The 15,200-nt window shown below is 34.2% G+C and overlaps 1 protein-coding gene and 1 long non-coding RNA gene across 7 annotated transcripts in view; one reads left to right on the top strand and one right to left on the bottom strand.

The window, feature by feature from the left end:
* The window catches only part of KIAA1328 (KIAA1328 ortholog), a 218,664-nt gene that overhangs the window by 57,471 nt on the left and 145,993 nt on the right, over nt 1–15,200 (bottom strand). The gene's annotated exons all lie outside the window — the stretch shown is intronic.
* On the top strand, nt 4,136–6,643 carry LOC118609936. The gene is made up of 3 exons (XR_004953492.1): nt 4,136–4,261; nt 4,728–4,824; nt 6,381–6,643. It is a non-coding gene; the product is annotated as an uncharacterized LOC118609936 (long non-coding RNA).

The following is a 15,200-nucleotide window of genomic DNA, read 5'->3' as shown; positions in this document are numbered from 1 at the left end:
TAAAAATTAATTCCACAACCTGAGCAAAGAAAAGATCTTGGTTTCAATGACCATTCATGTTTTACACACACACACACACACACACACACACACACACACACACTCTGTCAAACATTTTACCCATTCTTTATTTATCCAAGTAACACATATGAGGCCTAGATTCCTTTAAGAAACATAAAAGTCCAGTGAAAGTGTTGTCATCTTATTTTCGATATGCTGAACATATCAAGTCTGTAAATATTGCTTTCAAAACCCCTTCCCAGATATTTTCTCATATGAAATATAAATGTTTTCTTCTAGTCTGTTTGTCAAGTTATGTTTACTATCCTATACAACATGCTCATAGTTTCATTCCACTAACTCCTCTGTATTTGCTATAGTTCTCTTATTAGGACAGCTAGCTCTCAATGCTCTTCCCAATGCTCATTATAGTCCACTAACAGCTAAGGCCAATTTTTCTAGTTGATGAAAGACATGAACGTACTATTGAAACACATTTTTGTAATATGTAGTCGTATCTTCATAGTTATATGAATAATTAGATTTGAAGAGTCTCAAAAGATTCTTTTTAATAATATAGATAGAAGTCCTAATGATAGCAGTTTCATATGAATATGTGAGTCTACATAATGCTACCTTCAAATGAGTATAAGAAAATCAATTAACCTGATGAACTCCTTTCTTATACAAGTCAACAACAGATTTCCTTGATTCTGCTAGAACCTAGCAATTTTCTTTACTGTTCTTGTTTTCAAATTGTTGCACATATACCTAATGACAACTGAATTAAATCTTTTCCAGTTTCTTTACTTAGTTTATGCATTGATAAAATGAGAGAACGGGATAATGCCTGTATAGGCTTTTGAAACTCTAAAACTTTAATATTTATCTTTATATTCTGGTTTTTATTATTTACATTATAACTTTTCAAGAAGCACAATTTCTATTTATAAGTATGATAGAAGAGGGATTGTTTTTCCTCACTTTATACTGTCATATTTTTCCACTTGCCACCTACTTGACGGCGCTTTCCCCTCTTAAGAAACTAGAAATTTTTAAAATCTACATGCTTGATCAGAATCTTATACGTCCAAATTGCTTTTATATTCATTTCTTTGTTCTTTCTAGAAACTCTTCAAACTTTCTAATGAGGTGAAGTTTGAAAAGGTATCTTTTCCATTTTTCCTTCAAAGATATCTGCTGCATGTAAAACATTTATGATTAAAAGACAAGAAGAGTAAAATTTCTATACTTCATCAGAATAGTAAACTACTATTAGTAACATGGCTAGGAATGTTACTTTCAGGCAGAGCTACAGCCTATTCTGGTTTTCCTTGAGGGTTTCTGGGCTGGCTCTCTGCCTGAACTGCCAGACCGTCTCATGTCTGTAGTAAAACCAGCCCTTTCTTACATCATCCAGCATTTTTGCATTTCACTTTACTACCAAAGTAACCAAGATTACATAAGCCATTTACCAAATTGGGAGGAACTAGAAAAAATTACTCATCTCTTCTCATCCTCCTTTCTTTGCAGGTAAGGTAAAGTTGTTTTTTCTCCCTTCTATCTTAACCCAAGTAAGTTCCTTCTATAAGTCATTTTACAAGGAAAGGAATAAGCAAATAAAAAACAAAATATACTTGACATTACTATTCTTATAAAGGGCATTTTAGTAAGTGTCACTTGGATTCAGTGCAATGAAGTTTTGTTTACAATACCGTCTGTTCTCATTGATGAAGTAATGTGGCTACCCTGAGATCATACTAAGTAATCATAGACTAAACTGTGAACATAGACCAATGCGCATTGGTACACTGTAGAATCAAGATGAATTAAAAAAAAAAAAACTATGCTTTCTCTGATTAATTCGCATAATATTCTGTCCTTATACCTACCTGTTTTTGAAAATAAAGTTTTAATTTTAGAATAATTTTAAATTTCCAATAAATTTCAAAGATAACAAAGATCCGATATATACTTCATCAAACTTTCCTTAGTTAACATTTTACAAGACTATGGTACATTTATCGAAACAAAGAAAACAACATAGACATATTAATCTTAACTAAACTCTAGACTATATATAAGGATTTCATCTGTTTTTACACTTATGCCTTTGCTGCTGTTCCAGGATCCACTCCAGGATACCATACTGCAATGATTCATCATGTCTCCTTAGTTTCCTTTGGTCTGGGAAAGTTGCTCAGTTGCTTTCCTTGTCTTTCAGGACCTTAACTGACCACTTTTGAGGAAAACTAGTCAGGTGTTTTGTATAATGTTCCTCAATTTGAATTTCTTAGTTATTCCTCCCATGATTAATACAGTGTTAGGAGTGTCTGGGAAAAATACTGCAGAGGTGAAGTTCCCTCCTCATCACATCTTATCAAAGGGCTACATGATATAAACATGACTAATCATTGGTGATGTTAATCTTGATCATTCGATTAAGGTAGTGTTCACCAGATTTCTCTACTGTAAAGTACAATTTCCCCTCTTTTCATCCTACTCCTTGGATGTAAATCACCAAGTCAAAGTCATACTCAAGGGGAACTGGAGATTAACTCTACCTCCTGGAGGGGAAAGTATTTACTTACATAATTTGGAATTCTTCTTAAAGTAGATTGGTTCCTTCTCTTCCACTTATTTAGTCATTCAATCATTTATATCAGTATGAACTCATCATTTACACTGACTTTATACTTTGTAATAAGCTGTGATATTGGGTTGTAATATAATATCACAGTATTAATTTTGTTTTTCAAATTGTTCTAGCTCTGGCCATGAGATGCTCTTTTAAGTTGACTCTTGTGTCCCTTTGACACTTCCTTATCCTTTTGAGTTTTGAATAGTTCCTTGCTTTCAGGCTCCAGGATCACCTTTCATTCTTTTTTGCCCTATCCCTATAACTAGTCATTTTCCTAAGGAGTTCTGGTTTCTTTTGTTGGTAAATAGTATTTAGAAACCAAGATCTGGGTGCTAGGTATGCTCTTTGTTACTGGGTATCATTGTTACTGCTGCTAGACCCTCTCAGCAAACACAACTAGGAAAAAACATATTATATTAACCCATATCTGTGTTAATTTTTGTTTATATCCATCTCTCTGTGTTCACATACGTACACACAAACGCATGCTATGGAATGAACTGTATCCCCTCAAAATTCATATCCTATTTTGAAGCCTTAACCCCCCCCCCCCCCGTATGATGGCATTCGTATGTAGAGAGGAGGGTTTTAGGAGGTGAGCTGGTTTCAATGAGCTCATGTGGGAAGAGCCCTCATGATGGGATTAGTGATCTTATAAGAAGACACACCAGAGAGCTGGTTTGCTTTCTCTCTCTCTACCACGTGAGCACACAGTGAGAGGCGGTTATTTGCAACCCAGGAAGAGAGCTCTTACCAGAACTCGAACATTCTGGCACCACGATCTCACACTTCCAGCCTCCAGAAGTGAGAATACAAATTTCTGTTGTTTAAGCCACCCAGTCTTTGATATTTGGTTATGGCAGCTTGAGCAGACTAAGACAATACATAAAAATGATTACAGAGTGTCTCTGATTCAGTCTACTACCACAACATTCATTCTAGCCTTATATCCTTGTTTAACTTTGATTTTCTTCTATGTCTCTTTTAAACTGGTAGACTGTAAATATCTAGTATTAGTAGCAATTATAGGCTTGAAATATATCTTACTGAAATAGACATTTACTCTGTATATATATTTGCCTTCGATGTATGCAGTGATTCTTCCAAATTATTATCCATGGACCTACAGAATACCTTATCTAGCATCATAGTATTTTATGCAGCATTGTTTCTCATCAAGAAACTTACTTCAAAGCAAATGAAGTATGGAAATGGGCCAACGCTCATGGAATTCACGAGTCTTACCATATTCCCCATCATCCTGAAGCAAGAGCAAAATGGCCTTTGAAGACCCAGCTACAGTGCCAGCTAAGTGGCAATACCATGTGGGGCAAGGGAATGCTCTAAATCAGTGTCCAATATGTAATGCTGTTTCTCCCACAGTCAGGATTCACAGGTCCAAGAAAGAAAGAATGGAAACGGGAGTGGCTCCACTATTACCTAAATGATCCATTAGCAAAATTTTTTGTTTCCCTTCCCCATAACCTTAGGGTCTATTGGTTTAGAGGTCTTCAATCCAAAGGGAGGGATGCTTCCATCAGGAGACACAGTGATTCCACTGAACTGGAAGCTGACACTGCCACCTGGCCACTTTGTGCTCATCATGCCTCTCAATGAAAGGTAAAGAAGGGGGGTTACTGTACAGGCTGAGATGATTGATTATAATTACCAAGAGGAAAATGGGTTGTTACTACACAATAGGGGTAAGTAAGAGTATGTTTGGAATACAGAAGATCCCTTGGGGTGTCTCTTAGTACTATGTCCTGTGATTACAGTCAATGAAAGCTATAACAATTCAATTCGGGTATGACTGCTAATAGTCTAGCATCTTTAGAAATAAAGGTTTGGGTCACCCCACCAGACAACGAACATGGACAAGTTGAAGTGTTTGCTGACAGCAAAAGGTAGTGGACTGGGTAGTAGAAGAAAATAGTTATAAATACCAACGACAGCCATGTGGCCAGTTGCAGAGATGGGGACTGCAATAGTTATTTCTTCCTTACTTTGTTATGGATGCTTATATATGTATATTAACCAGATACTTTTGTTTTCTTCCTTCTCTTATCTCTTTATCACCTAACATAAGATGCATTATTATTACCTTTACATTAGAGTATTGAAATCATAGGACGTCAAGAAGAGTGACTATAACCCCAAAACTTCACATCTTCTTCTGGGGATAGGTAAGCATGTTTTCAGTTGTATGTGGGATAGCTGTATAATATAAGGTGGAAGCATGCCTTTTTTAGTATCTATTTGGAGATTAAGTATGGTTTAAGGAGATGTGTATGAATACCAAGTTGACAAGAGGTGGGCTGTAATGGTTTTTTAAAAATATGTTAACTTAGCTGGGCTACAGTCCCAGTTAACCAAACACTAATCTAGGTGTTATTGTGAAGGTATTTTGCATAAGTCTTTAAAACAGAGCTGCAGCTTCCCTGAAAAAGAAGAAATCTTCCCCCTGTGGACAGCAGCTTCAGCCTGTACTAGAGTTCTAGCCTGTTCTTACTGACATGACAGCCTGCCATATGAACTTCAGACTCCCTTAGCCTAAGCCATTCCTTGCAAACACCTCACAATGTATGGCCACTACTAGTTCTGTTTCTCTGGTTGACCCTGACTAATACAATCCTTCACCATGCCACATGACAGAAGAAAAATTCTCTTTCCATCAAATAGTCCAGGGCTCAGATTCAAGGTTAAAGGATTAAGGCTTGCATACACTGTTTACCAAAGAAAAAAATGCCAAATAGCAAAAGCTGCAAAAATATAATCCTCTTCACTATAGGAGCAATGCGAAAAACAAATGAGTTAAGTTCAGTATAAAATTTTCTCTGTAGGGTTATCAAAAATTAGCACATTTCATATATAATATCCAGTTCTTCTGAGACAGGCATCCACCTACAACAAACCACCATGGGCTAATCAAGATCACAACCATATCCTCCGAAACTATGATCAAAATATATGCTCAGAAATACAATTATTATTTCTTTTCATCTTATCTTCAAACCTCCAGTCACCCTATCTACATAGAAAGTTTGTACATACATATTTCTATAAACAAAAGAATGTGCTTGATTTTTAAACTTCTGTGTTTTTATGTGTTTTTCCTGTGTGTATTCAATTGTCCTAAATCTAAAAATAAAATTTTAAGTATATCCAGGCAGTTAGGAAAGCCAAGTGAAGCTACTGCTAATTAAAAATAAAAATCTTTTATGGCATCTAAAAATTTTATGTCCTTTCAGAAAGAACTCTTGGGACTTGGGACTTCTGAAAACGGAATAAATAAGTTAAATTAATAATCACTAGTCTTAACCTTGCTCTCTCTACTCTTTTACATATTAAAGTCTTATATGCCAATGTGATGTATTGGTAAAATGCTTTTGGCTTCCATCCATTTTGTCTTAACTCTTACTCCCTCTTCCACCACAAAATAATACTTCGATTGTGTAAATAAAACACAGCCATGTGTTTATAGATTTCTTTCATGGAAATATCTTACATAGTTGTAGAAAGGAAAAAACAATCAAGGCCTTGCACATATTTTATCAATTATGTCATAATATCTAGAAATAGCCCTTTAGATTCTACCAAATATTTGATATGACAACTAAATCTGTGGTTGTAAGCTTCAGACTAATTTTTATTTATTGGGGCTGCAAAAAAAAATGTTAAAAAATAAATACTTTTTAACCAGCTGACTCCTCCAAGACTATTGTTTTTCTCTATCTCCTAGGAAACAATGTTCACTATCCAAGAAGCCACCTCTCTTCCATATTGTGACAAGAGTCCATATGTTGCAGATTGGAACAGGACAGGCAGTCACCATCTAAAAAGAAATCAAACTGCTCTTATTCCAAATAAATCTGGGAGTGAGATTATCAAAGCAAGCTGACTCAAGTGGCAATGAAACTTCCAATTCCCCAATCCCACTAATATAGTTGGCTGGGAAGAAAATTACTTTCACAAAGAATTTTTTAAGTACATAAGAGTGAAGGGCAAAAATCATCACTAGTCTATCCATTTGTACACAGCAGATAAAGTGTAAATGTTTATATAATTTATTATCTAACTCCTTGTATTTAATCAGTGGTAGAACCAATATTCTTAAGAAAATTTCTCTAATTTTTATAGATTATGTTCTTTAACTCCTACCCTGTATTCATATAAATCAGACCCTGGGAAAACTGTATGTAGACAAACAATCTAACATTCTGAAAATCTGGGAATTGACATTTTAGAAAATATTTATTCCACAAATTCATTATGTACTGAGATGACAAATGTGATTTAAAAATTATCCAGAGCCAAGAATATGTAGATATTACACATGAAGAGGCAGGAGGTTTGTCTTTTCCTATTTGAGTGCCATCAATCTGCAAAGTTGTAGTTTAAAAGAACCCAAAGTAATCTTATGCTTTGGTCTATTAGCTATCATTTAAAAACCAGTGTTTGTGGCAAGAACAGAGTAGAAAGGTGCCCCAGGATAGAACGTAAGAATGAAGCTTTGCTCTTGAAGGCTATGTAAGATCAAGTTAGGCATGGACAGAGCAGACACCAGATTGGTGACGTGCTAACCATTTCCCTTACTGCTTAAAAGGAAAATAAAAAGAGGGAGAGTTGACTTAATAAATTGTGTATTTATCACTAGTTTATCTTTTTAAAATTGCTGGTTATATAGTTTTAAAAATCACATTGTCATTTTTCAGGACACAGTCTCATAAGTAATGTTTGAATAGTATTTGCTCCTACTTGTCTTATCATTATATTTGTTATGAATACAAAATTGAATGTCATCTCGGAAAATAAAGTTTAAAAAAGCAATTCCTAATTAGAGGGAGGACTAAGTGGGCAGAAAAACCTTGAGGAGGAAAAGAGAAAGGCTGATATATCCTTAAAGCAAGCAAAGCTTTGTACCATTTCTTTTGTTCTGAGTAGTTATATTTAATTTATTTTGAATACTGAATAATACTAAACATAGAGGACAAGTTTTTAAAGTTTTAGTGAGATAAATTTATATACCATAAAATTCGCCTATTTAAAGTGATTCTTAGTAAGTTTAGAGTTGTGCAACCATCACCACAATCTAATTTTAGAATAGTTCCAACATCCCAAAAAGAGACCTCATGCTTATCTACAGTTGCTCCCTATTCCCACTCCCTGCACTAGGCAACTTACAGTCTATCTATAAAGTTTCCTTTTCTGGACATTTCATATAAATGGAAAGATGCAATTTGTGGTCTTTTGTGATGACCTTCTTTTAGTTAGCATGTTTTCAAAGTTCATCCATATTGTATCATGTATTGGTGCTTTGTTCCTTTTTACTGTCAATATTTCATTGTATGAATATATGGCCTTTTGGTTATCCATTAGCCAGTAGATGCACATCTGACTTGCTCCAACTCCTTGACTATTATACATAATTGTGTTGGGAACATTCACACATAAGACTTTGTGTGGATATATGTTATCTGGAAATGGAATTGTTGGGTCCTATGGTAATTTTATGTTTAAGTGATGATTTTTATATTTATCAAAAAGGTAAAGGATTTAAAAAGACTTAAATGTGGGTCTAGAAAAGAGTACTGAAGAGGATACAGGTTATTATTACATTATAGCTCAAAAAAATTTGAGAGGATGGAAGGATAATTGTCTAACCCCTGAGAATTTTTCTATTATTGAAGTTATATAATATTTAATTAATAGAAATCATTTCTCATTTTACGTTATACTTATACTGTCCTGTCTGAGCCCAGTTTTACAATTTTAATGATGATTTTTAGCACGTCTAAGGTAGACATGATACCCACCATGTTAACCTGTCACGTTGTTAAAGAAACTTGAAAGAGAAATTGGAGAAATGTTCTCTTTTTGACTGAGCAATTCTTTAGGCCAAAAAAGATATCTATGAGTTACAAAGAGGAAAAAAATAAAGAGAAGTTAGAAGAAAGGGGGAGATAGTCATATGGGGAAATGCTGTACCAATTATCAGTGATAATTAAAAGTAATTGTAAAATAAAATTCCAAAACTGACCATCGAAGTGGCTCTAGCAATTTGCACTCCTACCAGAACTGCATGAAGGTCCTGTTTCCCCACATCCCTGTTAACATATATTACTAAACTCTTCGATTTTACCAATTTATTGATTTTAAAATGTTATCTTTTTAATTTTAATTTTTCCAAGATTAGTTGTGAGATTTTATATACTTATTGATTATTTGGGTTTACTCTTCTGAGAATTACCTATTTGAGGTGGTTTGTCTTATCAATTCAAGGGAATTTCTATATTATGGATGCAACACTTCTTATTGATAATCTTTTGAAAACTTACTGTACTTTCCCTTGAGGCTCTTCTAAATATCTCTATCCTCCTCTTAGACGTTATCCTTACCATCGCCTTTCTTAGTAGATGATCTCCCTTCATCCTTTACTGAGAAGATTGGATTAAAAAAATACATTCCACAAATATTTTTTGAACCCCTACTGTATAGCAAAGATACAATCTTCATAACATATAGGAGATATTATATCATATGTAAAAAGACCGTTATTCTTGCACTCATGAATCGTAGGGCGGTGGTATATTGGGTGTCAGAGTACTGAAACAGGAACGATGGGAGACACATACTTTACCTGGAGTGACCAGAGAAGTACCCTCTTAGGAGGTGATATTTAAGCTCTCATCTAAAGATGTCAAAACTAAGAAGGACAGGATTAAGAGTGTTAAAGGCGGCATGTACTAGACACTGAAACGAAGACCATGGACAATGTAGTTGGAACATAGGATGCAAGAGGGAAAGTGCAAAGTCAAAATAGGTGAACATAAAGGGCCCTAAAAGCAAAATGAAGGTAGAGGGTCACTAAACATTTAAGAAAGAGTGGCATGGAATGAGGTAAGCAGAAGCGAGATCACGTAGGACACTTGAAGACAGTAATTTAGATTTTATTCTACATGCACTGAGGAGTCTTTGAAGAGTTTTAAGCAAGGAAAGTAGATGGCTATTTTTGAATGATCTTTTCAGTTGCTGTGGAAAATGGTTGTACAATGTTAAGAACAGAAATAAGTAAAGCAGGACACTTAGGAAACCTCTGCAGAAGTCCAAGCTTAGACTGTGGTGGGAGGACGCATACATTTTGGAGACAGAATAATAGAAACGAAAGGATGTGCATATAGTTGTTTGAGAGAGGGAGAAAAGGAAGGACAGAAATCAATGATATTTTTTGACCTGAGAAGCTAGTATTATTTATTGAGATAGAGAAGGCTGGGATGAGGTGTAAGTGGAGTGGGTGGTAGAAAAGGGAAAAAGGATTTCCGTTTTAAATTTTGCTATCTGTGAGATATGTATTAGACGATCTCGTGGAAGTCTTGCATAGATGATAATATCCATGAGTTTAATAAATGGAGGAAAGGTCAGGTCTACAGAGATAAATTTGTGAATCATCAGATTATAGATGATATTTAAAGCCACAGGGAGAACATGTAAAATGAAGAAAGAAGGAGTGAGTCCAGATACAAGAAGAGAAAAGGAAGCCGGCACAAATACCTGGGATGTTGACGAGCAATTTGAACTGACCCCTACCTTTTCAAAGACTGCGCTCCATCAATTATTCACCAGCCACTTCCCCCAAATTATAAAAATGTATAGGTCATTCCTACACTTAAAATTATACTCCCTCAATCAAATTTCTTTCTCAGGTACCATTTCTGCTTTTCCTTTGTTTCCATAACACCATACCAGTCTGTCTGTCAACTTTGCACATCGTCACTCTTATTCTTTCAGATTCCCACATGTAGGCATTTTCTAAAGTCTGTTTATATTCTTTAGACTTTTTTCAGAAATTAATATCTATTCTCGCAGATGCACCACCAATGCAGATGATTCCCATTGCTAAATTTCTAATTTCAATTTTTCATAGGACATTTAGATTCAAATTTCTACTTATATACTAGACGGCTTTGCCTAGAGATCCAACCTGTTTAATAATCAAAAACTGTTAGAGATGGAAGAAACTCTTAGCAAAGATCCATTTTAACTCTCTCATTTACAGGCAAGGAGACTGAGGCACATAGCATTATCTGTAAAGCCACATGGCTAATTACTGAAAAGACTAAAACCTACCATTCTTGATCCTTATTCAAATGATCTTTAAAATCAAATTAATCTTCTTCATCACAAAAGTAGTTCTTTTTTCTAATATTTTTATTCTTCCAATCACACAGGTCCAAAACCTTGGCATGATATTTAAACACTTTTATAATCTAATCTAATTTACTAATTTAATCTTCAAGTTCATTTTCCCTATCTCTTCTGGTCAAATGAAGGCATACTCACTGCTATGTCCCACAAATACTTTGTGATTTCTTTCTTTTATTCTGACTCTCTCCATGTCTTCTAACACACACACAGACACACACAGACACACACACACACACACACACACACACACACATCCATAGATATCCTTAGCCTATCAAAATTCTATCCTATCTTTTAGGACTTTTCTCAAATATTACCTCTTCCACAAACCTTTTCTTAGTGTCTTTATATTTCTTTTATAGCCTTTATAGCCTATATAGATGATAAATATTTGCATATTTGCTTTACTCTACTATTAGAGTACTTGAAGATAAGGGCTTTTCTACAACTGCTATATATTTAGCAAGCCAGGTATTTTTTTTCTTTTATAATAGATGTTTAATAAAAACTTTTGTTGATTTGTTTGGTGTTATATGAAAATACAAAACAGCCAGATATTTAGAAATATGCAGAATTACAAAACTAATGTTATTTTATAAGGGTCATCTTTGCATAGTCAACAAATATCAAACTGAGTAAAAAAAAAAAAAAACACCAGAGAACTTTGTAAATAATCAGAGTCGCTTGTGACTTTTTAAGCTATTACCATCTTTCATGTGATAATTATCTTCCAATGGTTTGGCTCAGCTGTGCCCTACTATTTGCTCTTATTTGTCATTAGGCCTCACATTTTATTTATTCTCATTCTATAGCGTTTATGCAGGAAAACAGCAATGTATGCTCCCTTGCCTGTGATTCTTCCCATAGATAATAGAAAATAAATTGCAATTAGATTTTGGTAATTGTATATAATTAACTCAAAATGAGCTGTTAATTATAAAAATATGTTTTTCACTTCCTCATTATCTCATTTATTTTAGTTCCAAATTCTTAATGCCACATTGAGTAAGTTTAATATTTTAAATATACACAGTATTTTTTAATACTAAGATAATTTAAATTTCCAAGTAAACAAAATTTAGCTTAAAATTAAATTTTATCTAGGGAGCAAATTCAAAGAGCATTCAAGGTAGAAAGAAGGTCATTTCCCATAATAATTCTTGTTTATACTTTATTTTTTAAACTCAGCAGTCATTTTTATTTAAATAATTCTACAAAGGCTGCTCAAGGCTGTATGGCATTCTCCCTTGACTCATCCCTACTTTCTGGGGTTAGTAAAGACAACATCATTTCCAGAGGCAACTGAATCAAGGAGACAAATGAACTCATTGCCCTTACTTCTTTTAAATTTATATCAGATTAAATAAGGGTTGTCAACAGAATTCTTGGTTTTCCAATGACTGTCTGTCAGACTTTGGAAGTAGCTGCAAGGACTTCTTCAAACACTATAATGTAGATTAACATTTTAAAAGGTCTTATTAAAGGTGTATTAGGAAAAATTTTTTTGAAAGCAGTGCATAGTCTTACCTTATTTGAATTATTTGAATGTAGGACATGCATGCCCAAATGTACCAAAACTTTTAAAGCATGTATATCTCTTAGACTGGAGCAATAGCTTTCAAAACTTTCACAACACTTACCTGAATAGCAGTGATGAAAACTTTTGTAAATTGCAAGTGGGAGTTTGAACTGCTACAACCTTTTGAAAGAGAAAATTGGCATGGACTATTGTAATTTATAATTATATATTTTATCAAAATATTCTTATATAGAAATAGCCTTTGGCCTAGTAATTTCATTTTGGGGAATTCATCCTAAAAAAACAGAAGTAGCAGAACATAAGAATAAGTATTCATGCTTGTTACAGCACTGTGTGTAGTGGTAAAGAACTTGAAATAATTTGAATTTCCAACAATAAAATTGCTAGATAAATTATGGTGCATAAAGAAACTGTAGACTATTTTGCATTTATAAGAAACAAGTTAGTATTTGTATTAGTTTTCTTCTGTTCCCATAACAAATTACCACAAATTAAGTGGCTTAAACAACACAAATTTATTATTCTATAGTTCTATAGGTCAGAAGTATGACACAAGTCTCACTGGGCTAACACTGAGGTGCAAGTTCCTTTCTGAAGGCTCCAGGAGAAGATATTTCCTTGCTCATTTGGGTTATTGGCAGCATTCAGTTCCTTGCAATTGGAGGACTGAGGTCCCCATTTCCTTACCGGCTGCCAGCTAAGGACTGTTCTGAGCTTCTAGAGGCTACCTGCATTCCTTGACTTGTGACCTCCATCCTCCATCTTCAAAGCCAGCAATGACAGGTTAAGCCACTCTCATGCTTCGAATCTCTCTTCCTCATTCCATTTTATCTCTCTGAACCAGCAAGGAAAGATTCTCCACATTTTAGGACTCATGTGATTAGACTGGGATCACCCAGGTAATCCAGGATAATCTCCCATCTCAAGGTCTGTTCCCTTGATGATATCTGCAAAGTCCCTTTACCATGTAAGGTCACGTATTGAGAGGTTCCAGAGATTAGAGCACAGACATCTTTGGGGGGCAACTATTCTGCTTACGATAGTTCTACATCTAAAAATCTGATAGATGACCATTAAGTACTGTTAAATGAGGGAAAAAATAGGTAATGTGTTCAGTTCGATCTCAAATGTTTATAGATATTGTATACATAAAGAGATGTATAGAAAAATACAAATCAGGTTGCTAACACTAATTTAACCAAGAAAGTCAGGACAAGGAATAGTATAAGGAACAAAAGATGACAGATCTTTTCTTGATGTGTCTTTGGACGTTTTACTTTTTATAAGAAAATGTTTTCTTTTGAAATCTAGCAAAGTTTGATTAAAATAAAGTAGAATATAAAACAAAATGTATAATGTCAACGCATCACATATTCATAAAGAAATATATACATTAAGATTATCTTTAGATGATGCAATTATGGGCATGCATTATTTACTTCTTTTGGCTAATCAGCATTTCATATATTTTTCTTAGCAAGCAAGTAAATATATGAAAATATAGCTAAATATGAATAGCATTAAGAGTAAGGAAAATTATTTTAAATTAAAAACAAATGTAATAAAAAGTTCTTATATATCAACTAAAAAAGACATGTAATACCCTTACATAAAAAATGTGGATATAGTCAGAAAATGAAAATTTTGCAAAGAAACACAAAGGGCTAATACACATACAAAAAGATTCAGCTAAATTGAATATTGAATAGTGAGTAGTGAATATTAAATTATAGCGGCATTCTATTTTTCCACCTATTAAACTGACGAATATTGTTTATACAAATCAATTTACATGGTTGATTAAAAACAAATCTCTAAAAATAAAAGAATAAAAAAGACATAAAATTATGTTTGGCAGAAAAATGAAAGGAAAGGACAATACACAAGACATGTCACAAAATTTTAGAAGCCTTAAAAACAGATGGATGAGTTCAAACTCAGTTAGTGAACTAGATAAATCAAACCTGAAATATTTACTGGCTGGGGCAGAGGAAGAGGTTATATAAGCTGAAATATGCCAGGAAACTCCTGGAAGGCTCAGGGATTGGAGGACCAGGCAGGAATGCAGGGGGACTGTAAGTATGGTTGATTGAAAGTCTGTATAGCGATAAAATATCCAAGATACCCTCCTTTATCTCCAGAGCCAGTCAGCTATCTTTCCTCACCCTGAGAAGACTGGGAGTTTACTCCTCTGGAGAAGCTGAATAAGAATGACTCCCATTTTGGGGACCTAAATTAAAGTTGAGGGCAGAAATACCATATAGTTAAAAGGGGTATTAAGGGAAAGTCTATATAAAACGTGCTGGGTCCTAGTCCTCTTCCTCTACTGGGCTCTCAATATTGGCAGGCAAGTTTATATGATGCTCCCATCCCTCCTTCCCATCCAGGCAAAAGATTTATACATAGGGAAACTGGACACCCTAAGAGAAAAGACCTACAGATACTAAAAGAGTGTCCCCAGGATTCCTGCTTGATTACCTCACAGTGAAGTCTATCAGTTGACAAGCCCTGCTCCTCTATACTAAGAGCTTTCAATAGCTTTTCACTGCTTTGTCTGTAAATATAAATGGATCATCAGACATCTGTGGAAGAAAGGAACTTGAATTTGGTGAAAATAGAGACAATAGAAAAAAGAAACTTCAAAATCTAATATCCTCAGAGACAGGAAAAAAATATTGTATATATAAAACAAGCACAGGTTCTTATACAAACAAACAAACAAAAAAGATGTTCAGAGAATAAAGTGTTCTCGGAAAGTATTGCAGTTAAAAATTCAACAGAAGTATTGAAAAATAAAGTATAGGAAATTTTTTAGAA

The sequence above is a fragment of the Rousettus aegyptiacus genome, unplaced genomic scaffold (assembly GCF_014176215.1).
Source record: "Rousettus aegyptiacus isolate mRouAeg1 unplaced genomic scaffold, mRouAeg1.p scaffold_m13_p_12, whole genome shotgun sequence".
NCBI lineage: Eukaryota > Metazoa > Chordata > Mammalia > Chiroptera > Pteropodidae > Rousettus > Rousettus aegyptiacus.
Note: the sequence above shows the minus strand (reverse complement) of the source record. Positions and strands in the feature narration are given on the sequence as shown.